Source organism: Scyliorhinus canicula, chromosome 7 (assembly GCF_902713615.1).
Source record: "Scyliorhinus canicula chromosome 7, sScyCan1.1, whole genome shotgun sequence".
In the NCBI taxonomy this organism is placed as follows: Eukaryota; Metazoa; Chordata; class Chondrichthyes; order Carcharhiniformes; family Scyliorhinidae; genus Scyliorhinus; species Scyliorhinus canicula.
The window spans coordinates 140,330,353-140,353,961 of record NC_052152.1 but is presented as its reverse complement, the minus strand read 5'-3'; the positions used below and the strand labels follow the sequence as shown (position 1 = coordinate 140,353,961).

General features: G+C 44.0%; 1 protein-coding gene across 2 annotated transcripts in view; it reads left to right on the top strand.

Moving 5' to 3' along the window:
- LOC119969410 overlaps nucleotides 1–23,609 on the top strand; it is a 48,106-nt gene that overhangs the window by 16,138 nt on the left and 8,359 nt on the right. Inside the window, exon 1 of one of the 2 annotated variants that reach the window (XM_038803033.1) lies at nucleotides 3,594–3,671. The exons of the other annotated variant lie outside the window; for it this stretch is intronic. The gene's annotated coding sequence lies outside the window, so the exon portion shown is untranslated. Of the gene's footprint in view, nucleotides 1–3,593; nucleotides 3,672–23,609 lie in introns of those variants that run through there. 2 annotated transcript variants of the gene reach the window in all.

Here is a 23,609-nt window from a genome sequence, read left to right as displayed (position 1 = left end):
TTTATTAATCTATTAATACATTCTGCTATCTCACCTTTATGCCACTATCAGCGCCTTATTTAGTCTTTAACATTACCATTAACACTCCCTTTGTTTTGTGCCCATGACACATTTGTCAAGATGCCGCTCCTGCTCCCACTTATCACCATCCTTCTATTTTGCTCCACTAGCTTCACCTGCTCTTAAACAGTGCAAATATCAAGCACATTTCTCTCTTTCTTTCGCTCTGAAGAAGTCATATGGGGCAGGATTATCTGATTCTGAAGTTAAGTGCAGAGGATCTGTGGCATTTTACGTGGAAAACAATTGGCACCGCCCCATCACCGATACTGTGACCAGTGAGGTGCTAGCAGTCACATGACATAAAACTCCCAGCCTCCCTGAAATAAACGGCCGGAGAATGGCTGGCTCCGTGGTCGCGCATGAGCACGGCGACGATCTGCAGCAGTCGTGCTGTAAAACATGGCGCAGCCATGAGCGGACCCGACCTGCCAGACAGTACCTCCCTGGCCATTCCCTGACCATCTCCTGGGCACCCCCCAGCCCTCGCGGAAGCCCCCCGGCCAGCAGCACGTCTCCCGCCTGACTGTGGTGGTGCTGTACACAGTTCACAGCTGCCACAGTCGGGTTCCGCATGGATGAGACCACAAGTAAACCACGCCATCAGGAACTCGGCCCATTGGGGGTGGAGCATAGGGGGAGGGCCTTCACGTGATGCACTGAGGCCGTCCAAAGGCGTGTGGCCTGCGCCATGATGAAGCTGTTTTGGAAGGGGTGGAGCATACAAAACCTGCATCAAAGAGTTGCCGCCCCCCATTTCGGCATCAAAAGGGATTCTCCGCCCAATCGCCGATTACAAAACCGGCATCGGGGAACAGAGAATCCCGCCAATGGAGTCTTAACATCTAACTCAGTTTCTCTCTCCACAGATGCTGCCAGATCTTCTGAGTTTTTACAGCATTTTCTGTTTTATTTTGGATTTTCAGCATCCACAGTATTTTGCTTTTACATGGAATAATTATGACACAGAAGGTGGCCAATTGCTCCTTGAGTCCATGCTTCCAATCAGCTCCATCATCTGCGGTATCCCTGTAACCCTCTAAGTTTATTTCCCCTCATGTGCTCATTCTATCTTCTATTGAAATAATTTGTCATCTCCACTTCTATCACCCTGATGGCCAGCAAGTTCATGGTCTTCACCAGTGACTGCATAAAAATGGTATTTATTGCATCCTCCATGTATCTGTTGCCCAAAATGTTACATGTATGTCGCCATGTGACTCCTTGTACCATCAATGAATGGAAACAATTTTCCTTTGTCTATTTTATCCATTAGTTTGGAGTTAGAGGACTTGAATGAATCAGGTTCAATTTACCTTATGGCCACAGTGAAACATCGAAGTAAATTAAGGCATGGTGACATAAATTTTGACATACTTTGTTTTTAGGGCCTTTCCCCAAAATGATTCTCAGTTTCCCTCTCATCTTCCTTCATGCCCTCATTGGTCCATGATACCATCTTCTATATCACTGATTCTAATCCCACTGAACTCCTTACCATGGAGGTTATCTTCATTCTGTGGTTGTAAATCATTCTTTCTCCTCAGACATGATCTCCATTCCCTTTAAATCGCAACTAATACATGTTGTTACTAGTTATACCATCTTCAATATTCCTTTTTGTACAAAATTATTGACCAAGGTTCTTTAAAGAAATTGTGCCATCTCCCTGCAACCCCCCCCCCCAACACACACACAATTGAATGGTCAAATGTTATTTCCAATGCGGGCACAATGGCTTTCAGCAGTGGTTCTTCTTCTGTGGTTCTGGAACATTATTCCAGATCATAAACTCCAAAATTTTTGGCAGTTTTGACCAACCCTCCTCGTTCAATGGCTTCTGTTGACCAGCCAGCTTTATTTCACTCTTCCTAATCTGATCATAGCCACAGCGTCTCCAACAATGGCTTCTTCTCTTTCACTTCTGCATCATTATCTCCAGAATCTCCTAAGAGTCTTTATTTGGCCACTTTCCTCGTCTACATGCTACATTTTGGCAACTATGCCCACCAGCAAGATGTCAGCTGTCACATTTATTTTGACCAAAGCTAACTCTTCCTCTCCACCATGCCTCCATGGATTTGGGAGATGATAATGTGCCTCTGTCTTGCCAGACTGTTTGTTGGGCATTCAGGCTTGGAAAATCTCCAATGTACTCTTGTTAAGTAGTGAGAGGAATGGAGTCATCATCATCAAATCTCACAATTGTCATCGATTCCATTTGCCACTCTGGTCACTATCTCAACCTGGATCAAACTTGAGCTGAGTATCCAATTAGATAATGGTTGGTGGGTCAGGGCGGACTTGATGAGCCGATTGGCCTCCTTCTGCATATAGTGATCCTATAATCCTCTGATGAATACACCATCACAAAAGATCACAACTTCTGGAATTTTGCCTCCACCGTGCATAATTCATTGTGTCTGCTACTGAAATCCTCATCCATGCCTGTGCTAATTCTAAAATTGATTACTTCAAAGCTCTCCTGTCCCACCTTCTGTAAAGTTAAGCTCATCCAAAACTCTGCTGCTGGTATCCTATCATGGGCCATCAGCCTTGGCTCAGTCCTAGCACACTTGCCATTGAGTCAAAAGGTTGTGGGTTCAAGGTCCACTCCAGAGACCTGAGTATAGATTCCAGACTGACAATGAAGTGGAGTACTGAGAGAAAACTGTACTTGTAGAAGTGCCATCTCTCAGCATTGAGACCATGAAATTGAGGTCAGGTTGTCTCTACACGGGAATATAAAAAAAGGGGTGTTCCTCCTTCAGACAGCACTATTAAAACAAATTATATGGTCAAATTGCTGCATTCTTCCTTACAACTCAAATTATCTAACAATATTTCATTGGCTGTGGAGCATCTTGACACATACTGAATTCATAGCAAGCACAATATAAATAAATGTAAACTCATTTTTCTTTCAAGTCTTGCTTACCCTTCATCCCTGTCCTTACTGATTTACATTGCCTTCCCATCCCACTTTTTAAAATATCCATTTGTCGTCTTTTCTGTTCCTGCCTCAAAACCAAACCCAAGTTTAAAGCATTCTCCCACCAAATTCTTCACATTCCAGCCATGTCTTCAGCGCTCTAAGTCCCACATTCTGAAAATCTCCCCCTAAACGCTTATACATTCCTGCCCTAAATCCAATTCTTTGACCAATCACTTTGTCAGTCGTTTTAATGTCTCTTTCCATAAGTCAGTTTTTCTTTACCTGACTTTGTCTCCATCAATGGTGCTATATAAATTCGAGTTGTTGATGAAAGCTAAGAATTGGATTTGCTGCTTGGTATATTATAAAATTACTTGTCACTAAACATTCAGTTGTAATGGTAACTTTTCACGGGAGCAAATTTAACGAAACCAGTGATGATTACAATGCCATGAAATCAGCTAAATTTGCACTCTAGAATTATATTAGAATTCTTTTTCACAGAATGTTTGCAATCCTGCCTATTATGACATTTTTAGAATACTGGTCGATTGTTTCCATGAAACCATTTTCTCATTTTGAGTGTTAAGATCGGTTACAAACTTTATGAGTGATAGTTATGTTTGGAAGGTAATTTAAAAATATTTTAGTGGGACATGTACGGACATCTTCAAAGGTAAAACATAAGCAGTGCAGTTTTTAAAGTGTAAAGATTGCAATTATACTGGGCAGTATATATGATCAATATAATTCTAGTTAATCGTTGCAACAAATAATTTCAACTTTTCATATTGCGTTTGCATTCGCACTAAATTATATTAAATAACATTTTGCGTATTGCGGGGTTGATAATGCCCAAAAGCACATCATAGACACTTTTTAACTTTAAGTTCTTTTTACGATTAACTTAGCTTTGACGTACTTCTGACTGCTTTCGAAACATTTAAAAAAAGCCAACCCTCTTACCATCAACAATCTTTATTTGTAGGTGCTCCTTTGTTCATAGACAGCAATATTTGGCGCAAAAGAGGGCGTGACCGAATTAATAAAATTACACAATCTTCACACTTTTCTTGGCCATTCCGATAAAATGTTGACAGCAAAATTTAGTTTCACGTTAATTAAGACCATAAGACCATAAGACATAGGAGTGGAAGTAAGGCCATTTGGCCCATCGAGTCCACTCCACCATTCAATCATGGTTGATTTCAACTCCATTTACCCGCTCTCTCCCCATAGCCCTTAATTCCTCGAGAAATCAAGAATTTATCAATTTCTGTCTTAAAGACACTCAATGTCCCGGCCTCCACCACCCTCTGTGGCAATGAATTCCACAGACCTACCACTCTCTGGCTGAAGAAATTTCTCCTCATCTCTGTTCTAAAGTGACTCCCTTTTATTCTAAGGCTGTGCCCCCGCGTCCTAGTCTCACCTGCTAATGGAAACAACTTCCCTACGTCCATCCTATCCAAGCCATTCATTATCTTGTACGTTTCTATTAGATCTCCCCTCAACCTCCTAAACTCCAATGAATATAATCCCACGATCCTCAATTGTGAGGGAACCTCGCGCAAAAACCACAGATTTTCCCAAAGACTTACCTCAACTGCCGAAGTTCCTCTGGGATCAATGAATTCGCTCGTTGTGCACCGCTGACACTGGAGTCAAGCACCTACATAAAACACAGCTGCAGGGTACAGCTGCCGTGACGGAAGTCCTCTTTCAGTGCGGGACCTCGCGCGTGTAATTATCGCCATTCATGAACTCGACAGCTTAACATAAGAAGTAATTGTCTCTGATTTTTTTTTCGGGATAAAGATTTCCATCAGTTCTAACGTTTTAAAATCAAGAAACATCAAACCAATTGCACACAAGCAGTCTTTCTGGTAGGCTATCTTTCATTTTCTTCTTCAAAACACGCGTGAAACGGAGGCCCCAAAGGAGAGACTGCTTGTTAAGGACAACTCACATTGTCTGTCTCTCTTCTGAATGGTGTATTAAATGTAATGGGTTTGAGATTGTGCAGCACCCTGCAATACAGGAATAAAAGCAAGCGATTGTTTAAATTCAGTGCAGAAATTTGCAGCTCAAAGACTAAACAGAGCTGAACTTGAATTCCATCGAATCATTGTGTCCCAGCCAGCCGGATGCCGAGCCTATTCAACGAGGCTGCCCGGAGCTGATGGACATGTTAGAGAGAGGCCGGGACATTCAGTGGAGTTGTCAATGACACTCCAGCAAGTCCATAGCCAACTGGAGGAAACCCAGAGGCTATGGGCGCAGGAGATGCCACCGGCAATGCATGACACCTAGGTCAACACTGCTAGGCGGGATATCGCAGAGGAGAGTTTGGTGCAAAGCGTCAGCAACATTAGTGTCCAAGACGTGGGGCAGTCAGTGATGGCCATGGCTGAGTGCCTCCGCAGAATGTATGACTCACTGGCGAACATGACCCAGTTCCAGGCTGACTTTGATGAGGTGCTGCAGGACATGTCCTGGTCTCAGATGGGAATGGCCGAGGTGCTGCAGAACATGGCTCAATCAGTGAGGAGCATCACTGAGGGCATCAATACCATGGTGCAGACATTGGGGAGCCACTAGGGCTCACAGAGCCGGATGACGCAGGGACAGCCGGGGTTTGAACCAGCTGCTCCTTCATCCCATGGTGAACCCCATGGCCTTATGGACATCAACCAGGAGGAGTGGGGATGCCAATCCACCCCATCCCACTGAGTGGGGATTATGGCCACCAGTACCCTCGAGTTCCACCCCTCTCATGACGCCGCATGGCATTGTCAGCACACAAGCATCGGAACCACATTTGAGCAGTCCCAGATTTGCCTCGTTGTATCAGGTGTCCACATCGGGCTCTGGCCTCCATTCTGGTGTCATTAGCCAAGTCCTCAGCGGGTACCCCTTATTCCCCCAAGATTGAAATGGCTCCTGGGGGGGTACCCTGAAGAGGTCGGTGATGTCTGACTGGCCCAGGATGTAGCTGCCGTGCACAGTCCCTGGGAAGTGTGCACATACATGCATGATCCCATGTGCTGGTCGCACATGAGCTGGATGTTCAGAGTAGAACCTCTTCTTGTTGATGTAGGGCACTCCCAGCTGGCCTGGAGTACACAAAGCGACATGCATGCAGTCTGGACCTGGGGCATTCCAGCGATGGCAGAGAATCCTGCTGCTCGGGCACCTTGATGGGTGGCTGGGTTCTCAGTGTGTGTGGCGGCATCCGACCCATGGGCTGCTGCCTCGAGCCTTTGTAGACAATGCTGCTGCTGCCGCCATCTTCGGCATCTGGTCACCCGGCCTACCAGCAGCACATCCAGGGCCAGTCCTGCGGGGTCCATGCCATTCAATATCTGTAAGGAATTGGGAGAGGGTGTTAGACTGACAAACAGCGGTGGCTCCCACCCCTGGACCCTCCATAACCCCATTGATCTTCCCCCCCCCTCCACCTTCTCTCCCCATGCCCGGAACACCTTGCACTCCCAGCAGCAAAAGGGCCCCCACTCACGGAACCCCAGAACCTGTACCCCTGACATCCATGCTTAATGTTACCTGGACCTGCCACGGGTCCGCTCCCCACTGCACTCACCCATACTCTGGCTGTGGACATGTCTCCGGTGCTGGGGCCTATCACCTGGGTGTTTGGATCACAGCTGCTGTGTGTGTGGTGTTACCTCCTGCAGTGTACAGACACAGTTTCCAGGCATCACAGTCTTATTGGGATGCTAGGCAATGGCTCCCACATGCTACATGGCCCTCCAACTCATATGTGAATCCACTTGGGATTTATGAAGTGCTCACTTAACCATGATAGCCGATTCAGCAGTAGCCATTAGATGCATGGCCAGGGCCTCAGCAATTGGGGGGTGGGGTGCTGGGGTTATTGGTGGTCAGTGGGTCAGATGGGCAAGGGCAAAGGTTGCCCCTGGAATGGATATGCACAATCCAGGGGTTGGCATGAAGGAACCGCGTGCAGTTGCATCACCTAGCGGACCACCCTCGACCACAACTTCGACCCCCTGCATGGCGGCCCACCAAAGCCGAAGGTGCCTCCCTACCTCGGTTGCCTGCCCAACCCCCTCCGAGCACTGAGGTGGCAAACCCAGTGTCTCCTGCCATATTGTCTGAAAGTGAAGATGGCTACTCACCTCTTTGGCCCCTCGCAGAAGCCCTTCCTCCTGGTTCATGTTTGTAAAAAGGAGTACTAATCGGTGCCAGTGTGACCACTTGCTGGGGAGGCCACTGCATCACAGGTGGCTGTTGGATATAGGGTGGCTCCCATTAATTGTATGGAAATAGGGCTTAATTTGTGATTATTGACTTTTCTCCACACTACACCGAGATCCCAATTTCGCCTACGGGAGTGGGCTGGTTGTTTCTCATTTTTGGCCTCTTCCCCTATTCACCGGCCTTGTCATGCTCTTGCTTGAGCGAAGCAAGGCCAGAGAATCGCGCCCCAAGGCAAAGAAGACTATATGCAATTAAATCTCAAAGTGATTACCAGCGCTGTGACATCAAAAACCCTCACAGGTGCAAACAGTGTCATGTGCAGATCAAAAACCTCTAAACATACAGTGAATCTTCTCACAGAATGCCATCAACAAAATGGTAATCTCACCAAGACCAAGAACAATAATGCTTCTTTTGCCAGATTAAAAATCCCAGAATTCTGACATATGCGTCAATGGCCACCATACTAATTTTAAATTAGAAAGAGGCGAACATGTGACAGCCCTGACTGATAGGGAACCATAGCTAGCCAATCTCTTGCTATGGACAACATACACACCATTATATGGCCCAGGAAGTATCAGACTAACATTCAAAGGCGTGTTTCAGAACTGCTCCATGACAGAAACAAGCAGATACCGGAGAGACTATATCTGGTTCACACTCAAGAATCTTCTCTCCTGAGCTGAGATGCCTGTGTTGCCCTCAACCCCATCAAAACAGTGGAAGACATCACGGAACAGACAGTTATTGAGTATACCAAGGTGAAGACTCTCAAACTATCCAACAGTGCTGATGACCTCAGCTAGGACTTCAGTGCACGATTTCTACACGCTTTGCTGACGCAGGTAATCCAGCTATTTTCCAAACAGATGAAGGTAATTTTCTTCAGCCTGAAGAGGAAACAGACCAGCTGGATCAATGAGTACCTGAGCGACCATACTGTTCATCAGTCAGCGAATCATCAGAGAGGATTGAATTCGAAAACTGGGTGATCGAAGATGCTGGTACAATCCCACATTCATCTGTCAATATTGACCCCTTCTTAAGTGTATCCACACTGATGCACCCATCAGAACTGGTGGCCCAGGGCACAAATAACTAAATCTTTTTGGAACTAGAAACAAAACTGAATCAGATGAGCTCCACGTCTTCTATGATAGAAGATACCGACCATCATACTACAGCAGGGTTACTGCAATTGGACAAACAGCAAGGCATTAAGCAAATGCCTTCCTCACCTCTGGAGTCAGCAATCCAGGATTTCCCCAAACCTCAGGAACCAGGAGCTACACAGAGCCATTGCTGTAAAAGCAAAGTATGGAGGATAAAATTGTTAAAAAGGATGTGTCAATTCAATGAACAAGGATAGGCAACATTGTCATCATAAAGAAATAGATAAACCCATGACATCTGGCATGAAAGGAAAGCTATTGATAGGAGAAAGTGCAAAAGCAAGGAGAGGAAGAAAGGATGAAGTGTTGAAACAAGTACCAAATACCACAGTTTCTACTGAAGAACAACCAAGTCAGAACAAAGAGATCCAAGTTGACAACAAATCTTCTAAGCTTCAAAAGAACATTATCAGGAAGTTGCGAACCCTCCAGGCCATTTAAATCTGTGAAGTCAGAGAACTGAGAGGAGAAGAGGTAGCTTGTAAATATAAATGTAAATAGATTTAAATAAGTACTTGGGGCAGGTGTAGTCTTCGGCTGTTCAGGACTAGTTTAATATAACCTGCCTGCTTGCTGATGAGTGTTCTTCTTTAGTCTCCAAGCTTGGAGACGTTAGCTGTGTAAATTAATAACTAATTGACTCATGAAAGTTGATATGGAGGCACAGCATGTAACAAAAAAAGGCAAATGGAATTTTAATGTTTATTGAAAAGGACTGGAGTATAAAAGTAGAGAGGTGTTGTTACAATTATATTGGGTGCTGGTGAGAACACATCTGGAGTGTGTGTCGAGTTTTGGTCTCCTTAGTTGAGGAAGCTTGTGGTGGCATTGGAGGCAGTTCAGAGGAGGTTCCCCAGATTGATTCCGTGGATGAAAGGGTTGATGTATGAGGAGAGATTGAACAGTTTGGGCTTGTACTCACTGGAGTTTAGAAGAATGAGATGGGATTTGATCGAGGTATATAAAATACTGAGAGGGTATGATAAAGTAAATATAGATCAAACCTTGTAGGGCAATCTAGAATGAGAGGTCACAGATATAGGTTGAGAGGTGGTAGATAAAACTGTGATGAGGAGGCACTACTTCTCACAGAGGGTGGTGAACTTGTGGAACTCGCTACCCCATAGTGCAGTGGAGTCTGAATCATTAAATGGCTTCTGAAAGGAGATAGATATATTTCTGATAAAGAAAAACTGGTTAAAGGGATATGGGGGACAGGCAGGGAGGTATATTTGAGACCAGGTTGAGGTCAGCCATGATGTGATTGAATGGCGGAGCAGGCTCGAACGGCTGCATTACCTACTTCTGCTCCTAATCCCTATGTTCTTATAAGGTTAGGCATGCATGGCAGGGATGGTGGGGTGCCTGACTGCAAAATGTGGGAATCTGTAGAATGCATTGCAAACCTGGACAATCATATCTGCAGAAAGTGTTTGTGGTTTGAGTAAATTTGGCTCAGAGCTATTGAGTTGGAGTCTGAGTTACAGACATTGGTTGCAGAGCCTTGGGTGTTGTGATGGGGGAGATGGGCGTTGTGGTGGCAGAAGTGTAAGAGTTACCTTGACACTGCCTTAAGCTAGGTAGAGATGGTTAATGGTCAGGGACAGTAGGGTGCGACTGATTGTCAAGCAGGTATAGAGATTCAACAGGTAATGATAGAGGAGCCTGAGTCTGTGACTTTGATCATCAATAAATGAGGTGCTTGCTATCTGAGGAGAAGGACTACTGGGTGGATGAGCAAATTGACCATGGCACCATGGTGCAGGATGCCATTCATGTGGGGGGAATGAAAAGGAATGTGGTTGTGATAGGGGACAATATAGAAACATAGAAAATAGGAGCAGGGGTAGGCCATTTCGTCCTTCGAGCTTGCTCCACCATTCAATATGATCATGGTTAATGTGGAGGGACTCGAAGCCCCCAAGTGCAGAGACCTGGGTTAGTGATATGGCTGGGTTTCTCAGTCTCAAGAAAATAAAGTTTGTTATGTTAGGGTTCGCCCGGAGGTGGCATCCGTTTGTCGACTTTATCGGGGAAAATTAAAATGTCAGCAGATACAGTATTCCAAGGGGGGGGGGGAGGATTGTTGTTGTATGGTTGAGGTGCGCAAAGATTGGGCTGGGGGGGAAATGTTTATTTTACCATGTTGATGTCATTGTTTATGTTACTGTTATAAAACATTTCAAATACCTTAATAAAATATTATTTTAAAAAAACAATTTGATCATGGCTGATCTATCTCAACACAATACTCCTGCGCAGTCTCCATGCCCTTTGATATCTTTATCGTCTAAACATCTATCTATTTATTTCTTAAATATATTCAGTGACTTGGCCTCCACAGCCTTCTGTGGTAGAGACGTCCACAGGTTCATCACTGTCTGAGTGAAATAAATATCTCCTCATCTCAGTCCGAAATGGCCTCCCCCATATCCTGAGATTGTGACCCATTGTTCTAGAGCCTCTGAGCCAAGGGAAACACCATTCCTACATCCAGTCTGTCCAGACCTGTCAGAACATTTATTTCAACTAGTTTCCCTCTTATTATTCTAAATGTATTCTAAATTGCAGTGAATACAGATCCAGTCCACCCAATCTTTTCATATATGGTGGTCATGGGGATAGATACTGTTCTCTGCAGCTGTGAATGGGACTTCGGAAGGTTGTTTTGCCTGACTGGTGCCAGAGTTAATAACATCTCCTTGTAGCTGGAGAGCAACTTGAATGGGAGGGGAAGATTCAGTTGTCGTGGTCCACATAGGAACCAGCAACATATGTGTAACTACCTGAGAGAGTTTGAGAAGTTAAGGTCCAATTTAAAATGAAGAACATCAAAGGTAGTCATCTCTGGACTGTCACTTGCACCAAGTGCAATTGGCATGGGTCATCCACCTTGCAGCTCCCACTCTCACTCAAACAAGCTGAGGGAACCTCACACCTATTGACAATTACAGAGGCTGAAACTTCTGCACTCCTTCCCTCTGGGTACCCTTACCTGCCTCACTCACAGTCACACTCTCCCATCTCTGACCACTGACAAAATCAGAAGATCCTTGTCATGATGGGGGCCTCACGGTAGCATGGTGGTTAGCATCAATGCTTCACAGCTCCAGGGTCCCAGGTTCGATTCCCGGCTGGGTCACTGTCTGTGTGGAGTCTGCACGTCCTCCCCGTGTGTGCGTGGGTTTCCTCCGGGTGCTCCGGTTTCCTCCCACAGTCCAAAGATGTGCGGGTTAGGTGGATTGGCCATGCTAAATTGCCCGTAGTGTAAGGTTAATGGGGGGATTGTTGGGTTATGGGTATACGGGTTACGTGGGTTTAAGTAGGGTGATCATTGTTCGGCACAACATCGAGGGCCGAAGGGCCTGTTCTGTGCTGTACTGTTCTATGTTCTATGTTCTATGATAGGAAGAAATTAGAACTTGGGTCCAGAAATGGGGTCCAAGATGTAGCAGGAACTTTAGGGTTTTACAAATACTGCCAGCAGCAGAGTCAGAGGGATATGCCCACAGCCTGAGTTGCCTTGTCCCATTCAGACTTAACCTCACTAGTGGGAACGTACAAGATGCCCCGTTTCAGCCAGGATGGCCTATTCACGATCCAGTGTCATTCGGGACAGCCTTGTTTGACCAGCCTTTCGCCCATCAGAGTCTGATGACCAATTTGTCCATCAAGGGATGGTTAGTTCCAAATGAATGGCATAGCTCTGTTCTTTTATATAAATGGGAATGGGTAATCAGCCAAGATAACAATAAGAGATTCAAGTCTGGCCAGCTCAGGGGATAACCTTTGTTTGAGGGGGTGGGCAGAGCTAAGAGACAGGGAGAGAGAGAGAGGATGAAATGCTGTTCTGAATAGTAACAGGGGAAGGCTTTGAAAATAGACCAAGAAGGTCATGAAAGTTGCCACAGACAAGGCTGTGGAAACTGACCAGAGAAACCATGAAGGTTGCCACCGAGGCTGGCTTTGGAAAAGAGTTCAGAACGAATATCCCTACCAGAAGGCAAGCTGCTTTGTAAATGCAAGCATTGCCTTTGTCGTGGAAGAGGAATTCCTGGAGACTATACGGGATGGTTTTCTTGACCAATATGTGGAGGAACCAACTAGAGAGCAGGACATCTTAGACTGGATACTATGTAATGCGAAGGGAATCATCGCAAATCTGGCTGTACAAGACCACTTGGGGATGAGCGACCATAACATGTGGGATTTTTGTATCAAGGTAGAGAGTGAAGTAAATAATTCAGAGACTAGGGTGCTGAATCTTAATCAAGGGAACTATGAAGATATGAGGCATGAGTTGGCCTTGATAGATTCGGGAGAGTTACTTAAAGTGATGACAGTGGATAGACAATGGCAAACATTCAAGGAACATATAAGGGAACTACAGCAACTGTTTATTCCTGTCTGGTACAAAAGCAAAGGGGGTAAGAGGGCCAATCCATGGCTTACAAAATTAGAAATAGCATCCGATCCAAGGAAGAAGCATATAGATTGGCCAAGAAAAATAATAGGTCTGAGGTTTGGGAACAGTTCAGAATTCAGCAAAGAAGGACAAAGGGATTCAATAAGAAGGGGAAAGTACAGTACAAAGAAAACTTGCAGGAAACATAAAGACTGACACTAAGAGTTTCGAAAGATATGTGAAGAGAAATAGATTGGTAAAGAGAAATGTAGGCCCCATACAGACAGAAACAGGGAAATGCATAATGAGGGACAAAGAAATGGCTGAGTAATTGAATACATACTTTGGTTCTGTCTTCACAAAAGAGGACACAAATCAGATACCAGAATTGTTGGAGAATGAAAGATTTAGTGAGAGGGAAGAACTGAGGGAGATCAACATTAGTAAAGAAATGGTGCTGGGAATATTGATGGGATTGAAGACAGTTAAATCCCCAGGGCCTGAAAATCTACACCCCAGAGTGCTTAAGAAGGTGGCTCTGGAAATAGTGGATGCATTGGTGGTCATCTTCCGGGATTCTATAGACTCTGGAACAGTCCCTGCAGATTGGAGAGTAGCTCACGTCACTCCAATATTCAAAAACGGAATAGAGAGAAAGCAGGGAATTATAGACCAGTAAGCCAAACATTGGTAGTGGGAAAAATGCTTGAATCCATTATCAAGGACTTTATAGCGGAACATTTAGAAAGCAGTGGAAGGATCAGTCAAAGTCAGTATGGATTGAAGGGAACGTCATGCTTGACAAGTCAGTTGGAATTCTTTGAAGATGTAACCAGTACAGTTGATAAGAGGGAGCCAGTCGATGTGGTATATTTGAGATTTCAGAAGGTGTTTGACAGAGTCCAGCATTAGAGATTGTTGTGCAAAATTAAAGTGCATGGGATTGGGGAAATGTATTGAGGTGGATAGAAAACTGGTTGACAGAGACGAAACAAAGAGCCAGGATTAATGAGTCCTTTTCAAATTGGCAGGCAGGAACTAATGGGGTACAACAGGGATCGGTGCTGGGACCCCCAGCTATTCACAATATATATTAATGATTTGGAATAGGGAACAAAATGTAACATCTCAAAGTTTGCAGATGATACTAAGTTAGGTGGGAGGGTGAATTGTGACGAGGATGCAGAGATTCTACAGCATGGTTTGGACAGGTTGGGTGAGTGGGTAAATGAATGGCAGATGCAGTATAATTTGGATAAGTGAGAGGTTAGTCACTTTGGAAGCAAAAACAGGAAGGCAGATTACCACCTGAATGGTTGTAAATTGGGAGAGGGGAGTGTGCATCGGGACCTGGGTGTCCTTGTCCACCAGTCTCTGAAGGTAAGCATGCAGATGCAGCAGGCGGTAAAGAAGGCTAATGGTATGTTGGTCTTCATTGCGAGAGGCTTCGAGTATAGAAGCAGGGATGTGTTGCTGCAATTATATAGGGCCTTGGTGAGCCACACCTGGAGTAATGTGTGCAGATTTGGTCTCCTTCTCTGAGGAAGGATGTTCTTGCTCTCGAGGAAGTGCAGCGAAGGTTTACCAGGCTGATTCCAGGGATGGCGCTACTGTCATACGAGGAGAGATTGACTAGGATGGGATTGTTCTCGCTGGAGTTCAGAAGAATGAGAGGGGATCTCATAGAGACTCATAAAATTTTAACGGCACTAAACAGGACAGATGCAGGGAAGATGTTACCAATGATGAGTGTGTTCAAAACCAGGGGTCACAGTCTGAGGATTCAGGATAAACCATTTCGAACAGATATAAGGAGACATTTCTTCACCCAAAGAGTGGTGAGCCTGTGGAATTCAATACCACAGGAAGTCGTTGATGCTAAAACATTGAATTTATTCAAGAGGCGGCTAGATATAGCACTTGGGGAGAATGAGATCAAAGGCTATGGGGAAAAAGCAGGATTAGGCTATTGGTTGGATGATCAGCCATGATCGTGATGAATAGCGGAGCAGGCTCGTAGGGTCAAAAGGCCTCCTCCTGCTCCTATCTTCTATGCATCTATGTATCTGTGACTGCCTGTGAAAATGAGACAAGAGCTGCATGTTGTGTTGCAGTGTTGTCTAATGGGAACTAATGTGTTAAGGTTAAAAATTTGGACGCAATCTGTTAGTGTTAGAGTTGAAGTAAAAGTTTAAATTTTGTTTTATTTTCTTTTGTTTTATTTAAATAACCCAGCCGTATTTCTATATTATCATTCCTGGAATTAATTGATCTTTCCATACCACTTTTAAATTTAAAAACGTTATAGCATATGGTCCAGCCTGTTAGTCCACTTTTGAGAGCTGACCTGGCGTCCGTAACACCCTGTCCAATGAGGTGTAACTGCCTCCTGATACCTTTACCAGTTCTCCACTCATACCTATGAATCTTGTGATCTAGTGCATGGCAGCTTCAGTGGAGAGTGAAATGTTGTCAGGGTCCTTCCTGTTTGTTCTCTGCTTATTCCATTATTTCCCATTTCTTTTATTTTGCTGTTACTTTTTGATCCATGGATGATTACTGGACCTGTGACTTTAAGGCAAAGCAGCTTGCCGGTGGCCTGTGCCTTTAAATTCACGCAGAGGATTGCAGCCGCAGGAGAGATCAGCAATTACTCGATTTGGTTGATTTGGCTGAAGGTCAAAAAGGGCGGTGCTCTGCCTGCTAGCAGGTGGTGATTGGATCTGATCACACTGCGATGTTTTTCAGTGTCACAAGGCTTGTTTTTCATTTCACTTTCGTTTCTGTAGACTGGATGGAGGAATTTAACCAACTCACTCCAGGAATATCCAGTTCATTCTCACCAAAAGGCCACTGTGAGAAACTGATCATAGAATTTACAGTACAGAAGGAGGCGTTTCGGCCCATCGCGTCTGCACCGGCTCTTGGAAAGAACACACTACTTGAGCCCACCACTCCATCCAATCCCATAACCCAGGAACCCCACCGAACCTAAGGGCAATATAGCATGGCCACTCCACCTACACTGCACATCTTTGGATTGTGGGAGCAAACCGGAACACCCGGAAATCCCCATGTCTGTGTGGAGGAAATCCACACAGACATGGGGAGAACATGCAGATTCCGCATAGACAGTGACCCAAGCCGAGAATCGAACCTGGGAGCCAAGAACTATGAAACAACTGTGCAAACCACTGTGCCGCCCCACAAATGAGAGATAACACTATCTCTGCCTCCAGAAAAGGCAAGCATAATCAAGAAGCTCAAATCTCTCTCCAAAAGAAACTGATGTGAAGCAGAGACCAGAATTTGGTAACTCTCTAAGAACATGCAGATGTGAAGCCAGAGGCCTCTCCTGGAAGAGCTGTAAGTAAAATATATTGCTGAACTGCAAGCTCTATTCCAGAGACTTTAACCCACACTGATACTTTGAAGAAGGTGCACTGAAGAACTCATTATCTGGAGCAAGAACTCATATCTTTTGATCTTAATCCTTATTATGTTTACCACTTTCCATCCCTCTGTGTTTGTCTGTCTTGCATGTGTGTGGGTAGAGGGTGGGGCAGTTAAATGGGGTAGTAGGTTATTCAGCTGTAATTAATGCATGCTTTATCTTTATCCTGTTCTAACTAAACAGTAATTGTGTTTTAACTTACAAACCTGGTGACTGTAATTATTGGACAGCCAAGGGCCAAATATGTCATTTTTTAAAATAAGAATTACTGGTTAGTGCACTTGTGTTGTGACTCTGGGATGAGTGGGGCTGGAATTTAAAAAATAAATAAATTTAGAGTACCCAATTATTTTTTCCAATTAAGGGGCAATTTAGCGTGGCCAATCCACCTACCCTACACATCTTTTGGGTTGTGGGGGTGAAACCCACGCAGACACGGGGAGAATGTGCAAACTCCACATAGACAGTGACCCAGAGCCGGGATTCGAACCCGGGTCCTCAGCGCCGTAGGCAGCAATGCTAACCACTGTGCCACCGTGCTGCCTGAGTGGGGCTGGAATTGACCGCCACTTGCTCAGGTGTCGTAACATAAATTGGGAGCTTGTCCGGGATTTTTGGAATCGTAGACAGCACATTTAAATTACAGTGTAAATTAATAGAGACACCAGTCTCTATAGTCTATAACAGGATGACTCTGGAAGCTGCTAATTGTTTTCCTCAGGTGGACAACTTAACATTGGTTTATTTAATAGAGCTTTACAAAGCCAAACTAGTTCATCTGGTACTTGAATTTAAAATAGAGTTACCAGCTATAGCTCTGAAGGCGGAGACAATTGAAGGATTCCTCAACATTTACATTTGTAGAGATGCTAAGAAGATGGGGAGCCCACGAGATAGTGTAGCATCAGGAATGTTTCTGGTGGGGATGTTGAGCTGGAGAGAGTTTGGTTGCAGTTAGAGCACAAAGGGAATTAAAAAGAGTAGAAATGAAGATGCAGAAGAAGGAAAGGGAGCTGAAGTTTAAAGGAAGAACAAAAGAAATGAAGCTGGTGCAAAAAGAACAAGAAAAAGAAATGGAGATGAAGCAAAGAGAAATGAAAATGAAACAAAAAGAAATGGAGATGGAAATGAGGAGAGAGGCAAAGAACAAAGAAAAGTACTGCACAGGAATAGGCCCTTCGGCCCTCCAAGTCTGTGCCGACCATGCCTCCCGTCTAAACTAAAATCTTCTGCACTTCCGGGGCCCGTATCCCTCAATTCCCATCCTATTCATGTATTTGTCAAGGTGCCCCTTAAACATCACTATTGTCCCTACTTCCACCACCACCTCCGGCAGCAAGTTCTAGGCATCCACTACCCTCTGTGTAAAAAACTTGCCTCGTACATCTCCTCTAAACCTTGCCCCTCGTACCTTGAACCTTTGCCCCCTAGTAATTGACCCCTCTAACTTGGGAAAAAGCCTCTGACTATCCACTCTGTTTATGCCCCTCATAATTTTGTAGACCTCTACCAGGTCGCCTCTCAACCTCTGTCATTCCAGTGAGAACAAACCGAGCTTATTCAACCTTTCCTCATAGCTAATGCCCTCCATACCAGGCAACATCCTGGTAAATCTCTTCTGCACCCTCTCTAAAGCCTCCACATCCTTCTGGTAGTGTGGCAACCAGAATTGAACACTATACCTCAAGTGTTGCCTAACTAAGCTTCTGTACAGCTGCAACATGACTTGCCAATTTGTATACTCAATGCCACGGCCAATGAAGGCAAGCATGTCATATGCCTTCTTGACTACCTTCTCCAGTTGTGTTGCCCCTTTTAGTGACCTGTGGACCTGTACAACTAGATCTCTCTGACTGTCAATACTCTTGAGGGTTCCAAAGGAAAAAGAGAGGAAAGAGACAGAGAAGAAAAAAGAGAGAGAGACTTCCAGCTTCAAGCGCTTCAAATAAGTGGGGAGCTAAAAAAACTAAAGGGGCACTTCGGCCTAGAAGGGAACCCGGTGGTGATATGCTTAAATTTATAGAAGCCCTCCCACAATTGGATGAGGAGGAAGTAGAAACCTTTTTTAGAGCATTAGAGAAAATAGCATCCTAAATGGAGTGGCCAAGAGAAAAGTTGACATTACCCATGGCAGAGTAAACTGATGGGATGGGCAGAGGAAGCTTATGCTTCCCTGTCAGAGCGGGAGTCTAACAATTATAACGCGTAAGAAAGGCCATTCTGAATGCATACGAATTGGTTCCTGAAGCATATAGGCAGAAGCTATAGAATTAAAGGAGACAGCCGGGACAGACTTATGTAGAATTTTCAAGGGTTAAGCAGAACAATTTTGACACGTGTGTACAAGCATTGGGAGTTGAAACTACCTATTAGTCTCTGAAAGAACTTAAGAATTCCCTATGTTTGATAAGAACCCATATTGAAGACCAGAGGGTGAAAACTGCTATACAGGCAGCAATTATGGCCGGCGATTATGAGCTAATCCATAAATTTCAACCTTTGTTCTATCACCTCCATAATTTTATGAGGGATAGAAAGTGGGAGAGTGAAAGGAAGGCAGGTTACAAAGATAAAAAGTGGATAGCTGGGAATGCTCCAAGGTCTGCTCCTCAGACCAGGAAGAAAGGTACTGCTGGCGGAGGTGAGACTTGGAAGCTGAGGTGTTACCATTGTAATAAGGTGGGACACATTTGTTCAGGATGTTGGAAGTTGCAAGGAAAGCCCATGGGACTTGTGGGGGTTCATAAGGAGGATTCGGAAAAGGGAATGGAAGTGAAGAATACTACAGGGCAGACTGTAGCTTTAACTGGGCTTAGGAGACCTGAGGTAAACACTGCTGTGGGAGCAGGTGTGAGAAATGAGGTAGATGAGAGATATCCTAGGGGGTTTTCTAAGGGAATGGCCACCCCGTTTTCCTCACTGATGGAGCAAAACCCATAATTGTTAATTTAAGGGACACAGGGTCTACTCAAACTCTCATATGGAGAAGGATTTGTTTTTTTCCTTCAGAGAGCTCAATGAAAGCTGAGCTGTTAGTGAATAGGATAGATGGAGTTTGTATCCCAGTTCTATTGTATAAAGTAAAATTGGAGTGTGATTTAGCATCAGGTCCAGTAGTTGTCAGAGTCGTTAATGAATTCCCAATGGAAGGTGGTAGACTTACTTATGGGGAATGATTTGGCAGGAATGAAGGTCGTAGATTCACTAGTAATTACAGAGAGTCTGAGGGAAGTACTCCAGAGAGCTCATGAGATGCCAATGGGAGGTCATGTGGAAGTTAGGGCCGTAAATGACTCGAAGAAAGAAATGTTGAAAGATGTTGATTACAGAACATATGACAGTAGTAGTGAACCAGATTCTGAGAATTTTAAGACTAAGGGTGACTGTAGGAAGGAGGAGTCCGAATTAATAGTAATGACAGTGATGAGGAGTTACACGAGAGTTTTGACTTTGATTTTGGTTCTAATTATGAAGTAATAATAAACAGTTGTTACCGAAAAGACCTGGCACTAACTAATCTTGAATAAATAGCAAGTAATTCTTACAAAGCTAGGAAAGAAGACAGCAAAAGGGAAGAAGAAAATGAATTGTACCTTTCTAAATGTAATTTGTTATAACTTCTTGCAGAAAACCCATTGCCATTCACTTAAGGTGCAAATATTTCCCAGAACATGTTTCCTTTGAAGGAAAGTATAAATAATAGCATGACATTAGCTAGTCAGGACGAGGACAGTAAGGACTGTGACGTGATACCAAGCAAGCAGCTAGTTAACCGACATCCTTTTGAAGGTCCACAATGCCTCTTCAAGTTAAAAGAAGTCAACAGCAAAGGAGATGAACTGATCAGTAAACCATTCCTTTTAAAGATTAAGAGGTTCATAGAGCCAATAATGTGTTATCCTCTGAACCAATGAAGCCACATCTGTCTAGACTAAAACCACAGAGACGGGCTCAGTTAGAGACTAACTACAATGCATGTTTAACATGTTGTAGAAGGAAGCGAAACCGCTGTGGTCCACAGAACGCCAAGTTGAGTCTGAAAGATTGATGGTAATAACGGATGGATCGGTGCTAGCCACCATGGACATTCCCAGAACATTAGCCACGTGCATTAATAGAGAAGCTTGAAATCCAGAATGCAAGATTATTTTGTTGGAGTTTATTATTACCACAGTTTAATGTTAAAACTGTACATATTCCCGGAAAGGAAAATGTGATTGCAGATGCTCTGACACGTGTTTAAAGATTGCCTAGTTACAAATGTGGAGGCTGGGGGGGAGGGCGAGGGGGGAAGTTGCGTAATGGGAATAGTTTGGATGAGTATGTGTTTGTGATTCATGTCTTGTGTATCACAGACTGAAACTTCCGTGTCCTGAAGCTTCATTCTTTTTTTGGGTGGGGGATATGTAAGGGTTCTTCCTGTTTGTTTCCTGTTTATTCCCTTATTTCCCCCTTCTTTTATTTTGCCATTACATTGCCGATCCATGGATGACTAATGGACCTGTGACTTTAAGGCAAAGCAGTTTGTAGATGGCCTGTGCCTTTAAATTCAAGCAGAGGATTGCAGCAACAGGAGAGATCAGATATTACTCAATTTGATTGATTTGGATGATGGCCAATGAATTGACCAAAAGGGATGATGCTCTGTCCAGTAGCAGGTGGTGATTAGATCTGATCACACACTATGCCGTTCAGTGTCATAAGGCTTATTTGTTGTTTCACTTTTGATTCTGCAGGCTGGATGGAGGAATCTAATCAATAGAGGAATCACTCCAGGAATATCCAGTTATTTCTCACCAAAAGGCCACTGAGAATCTGATTACTCTCTCTCTCTCCAGAAAAGACTCTGCAAGCAGATTCCAGAATCGGATAACTCTCTCTCTCCATAAAAGACTCATGTGAAATAGAGACCAGAATCTGACAACTCTCTCTTAGAACATGCTGATGTGAAGCCAGAGGCCTCTCCTGGAAAAGCTGTGAGTAAGATATATTGCTGAGCTGCAAAGAAGATCATTACAAGCTTCATTCCAGAGACTTGAAATCACACTTATACTGTGAAGAAGGTGCACTGAAGAACTCACTATCTGAAGCAAGAACTCTTACCATGTAACCTTAATCCTTATGATTTTTTACCCCTTTCCACCCCTCTATTTTTATCTGCATTTTGTGTGTGGGTAGAGGGTGGGACAGTTAATGAGGGTAGGAGGTTAGCTTGTTTGTTATCCAACTGTATTTATTGTATGTTTCATATTTATTCCATTATAAATAAACAGTAATTGTGTCTCAACTTGCAAACCTGGTGACTGTAATTATTGGGCAGCCATTGGCCAAAGATTTCGGGAATTTGTGACTCTGGGATGAGTAGGACTGGAATTGACTATGCATTTGCCCAGGATGTTGTAACAATCCAAACATTTTAGATTGACAATGACCGGTCCCAATAGATATTAATAAAACCTCAGTGAAATGAGGTTCTGAAATGGCTGGCGCTTTCCAGTAGGAGTTCAAGATAACTGAGATGACCTTTGACTCTGGACATTTAACCTCAGAATTTAAGGAAGGTGATAAGAGGTTGAACATGTGGTGTTGTCCTGAGATATATCATCACAATGGGACTATTGGCCCTCCGGTACTGAGCTCTGCCTTGAGTTCACCATGGATCAGCAGGACAACAAGCTGCTTACAACAAGGTGTAAATTAAATCACTGAAGTCTTGACAAATAGACTCTCCATGATATTGTCAAAGTTGTCAACTACATAGTTGCAGCTTCCAGGCTAGAAACTGCAAGCATCCGGAAATCATCTGCTGCTGATCATGGCTGTGCACACATCCATCATAGTACTGCAGATTTGACTAGTGGTCTTCTTCAGCTGAGTCATCATCACCACAAAATTCTGGGATGTCATCTCTACCGCCCGTGTGTATGTTTTATGGTCTTCAACTGACCTTGTTTTAAATTCCGAATCCCAGAAATTTGGATAATGTCTTCTGACCTTTGGGACTGCAATGGCTGCTGCACCCTTATCTTCCACTCCCATATCCTCATGGCACCTCATACAGTACCATGTGATTTCCCTCCTCCGGATATTACTTACTCCTCCAGGTGGTTATCTCTGGACAGGTGCTTGTGAATGTTAGATGCAATGACCTAGTTGTTGAAGACAGGCCAATCATTCTTGAATCAGAAGGCCCAGGTGGTTTTTGCTTCTTGCTGTGACAAACTACAAAAACAAAATGAAGTAGAAGTAGATGAGAAGGAAAAAGACGAGGGTGCTTTCTGTAAAAATATCATCCGAAACATTCACCGTATATTATAATTACAGGTATTGCAGAAGGTAAAGATACAAGATGATAAATATTAGGAGAAATCAACAGATTACAATTCACCATCTATTTCCTCCCTCTTATTTATTTTGTATGCCTGCCCAGGACTTTCCCCTTTTATGTAATGAGAGGTTATAGGATGGGGCTTATACCATCTGCAACTGCCGTCTGGTTACTTTCTCTTTGAAGAAGAAAGTACAAAATCTGAAGGTTCTCTATTTGATGTTATATGGAGTAGTGGAATATAACAAAATACTTCTAAATGGGGCAATACCAGGTGGAGCAAATTGTGCTAAACGTGGAAATTCATGGTTGTGAGTTTGCATGGGAAGCAAGTGAATGTGAAGATTTTTGTGGTTGCATAGACATTCTGGGAATTTGTAGATTGTGTCCACTTTATGAAGACAAAATAGGTGGAAGGATATGTATCTTACATTGCATTAACACAAGACAGAAATAATATTGACTTTGGAGATAGTGTTAAACAGCAGATATGCTTATTTTAATTACGTACAATTGGCAGCTTGACGTATGTGGGTTATTTTACAATACCACTCAAAGCGTGTTTGTCTCTTCTTATTTTGACTATTCTGCTTCGGTCATTGAAATCCTCCCAGCACTAGATTATTGTGAAGGGTCAGGAAAAAGGGACATCGACCGGTATCTTATTCTACTATGCCTCAGTCATTGTTTTGGTTTGTCACCTTGCTTCAGTGCTATAATGCTCACGAGACCCCGGGGGACACCCCAATTGATCTCTCTGTGGGAGTGGTGGAATATAAGCTACCGGCTAGTGGGCGGAGGCCAATCAGCTGGGGCTCATAAAATTGGTTGTAACATCACCTGGAATGTGACTGGCATCATCGGTAGTCCTGGTTGTGACCTTTGGATTGTAAGTGTTGTCACCTTTGCATGGTGGCACACATTGCTGTCTCACAGCACCATGGACCTGGGTTCGATTCCAGCCTTAGATGACTGTTGGAGTTTGCATATTCTCCCCTTGTCTCTGTGGG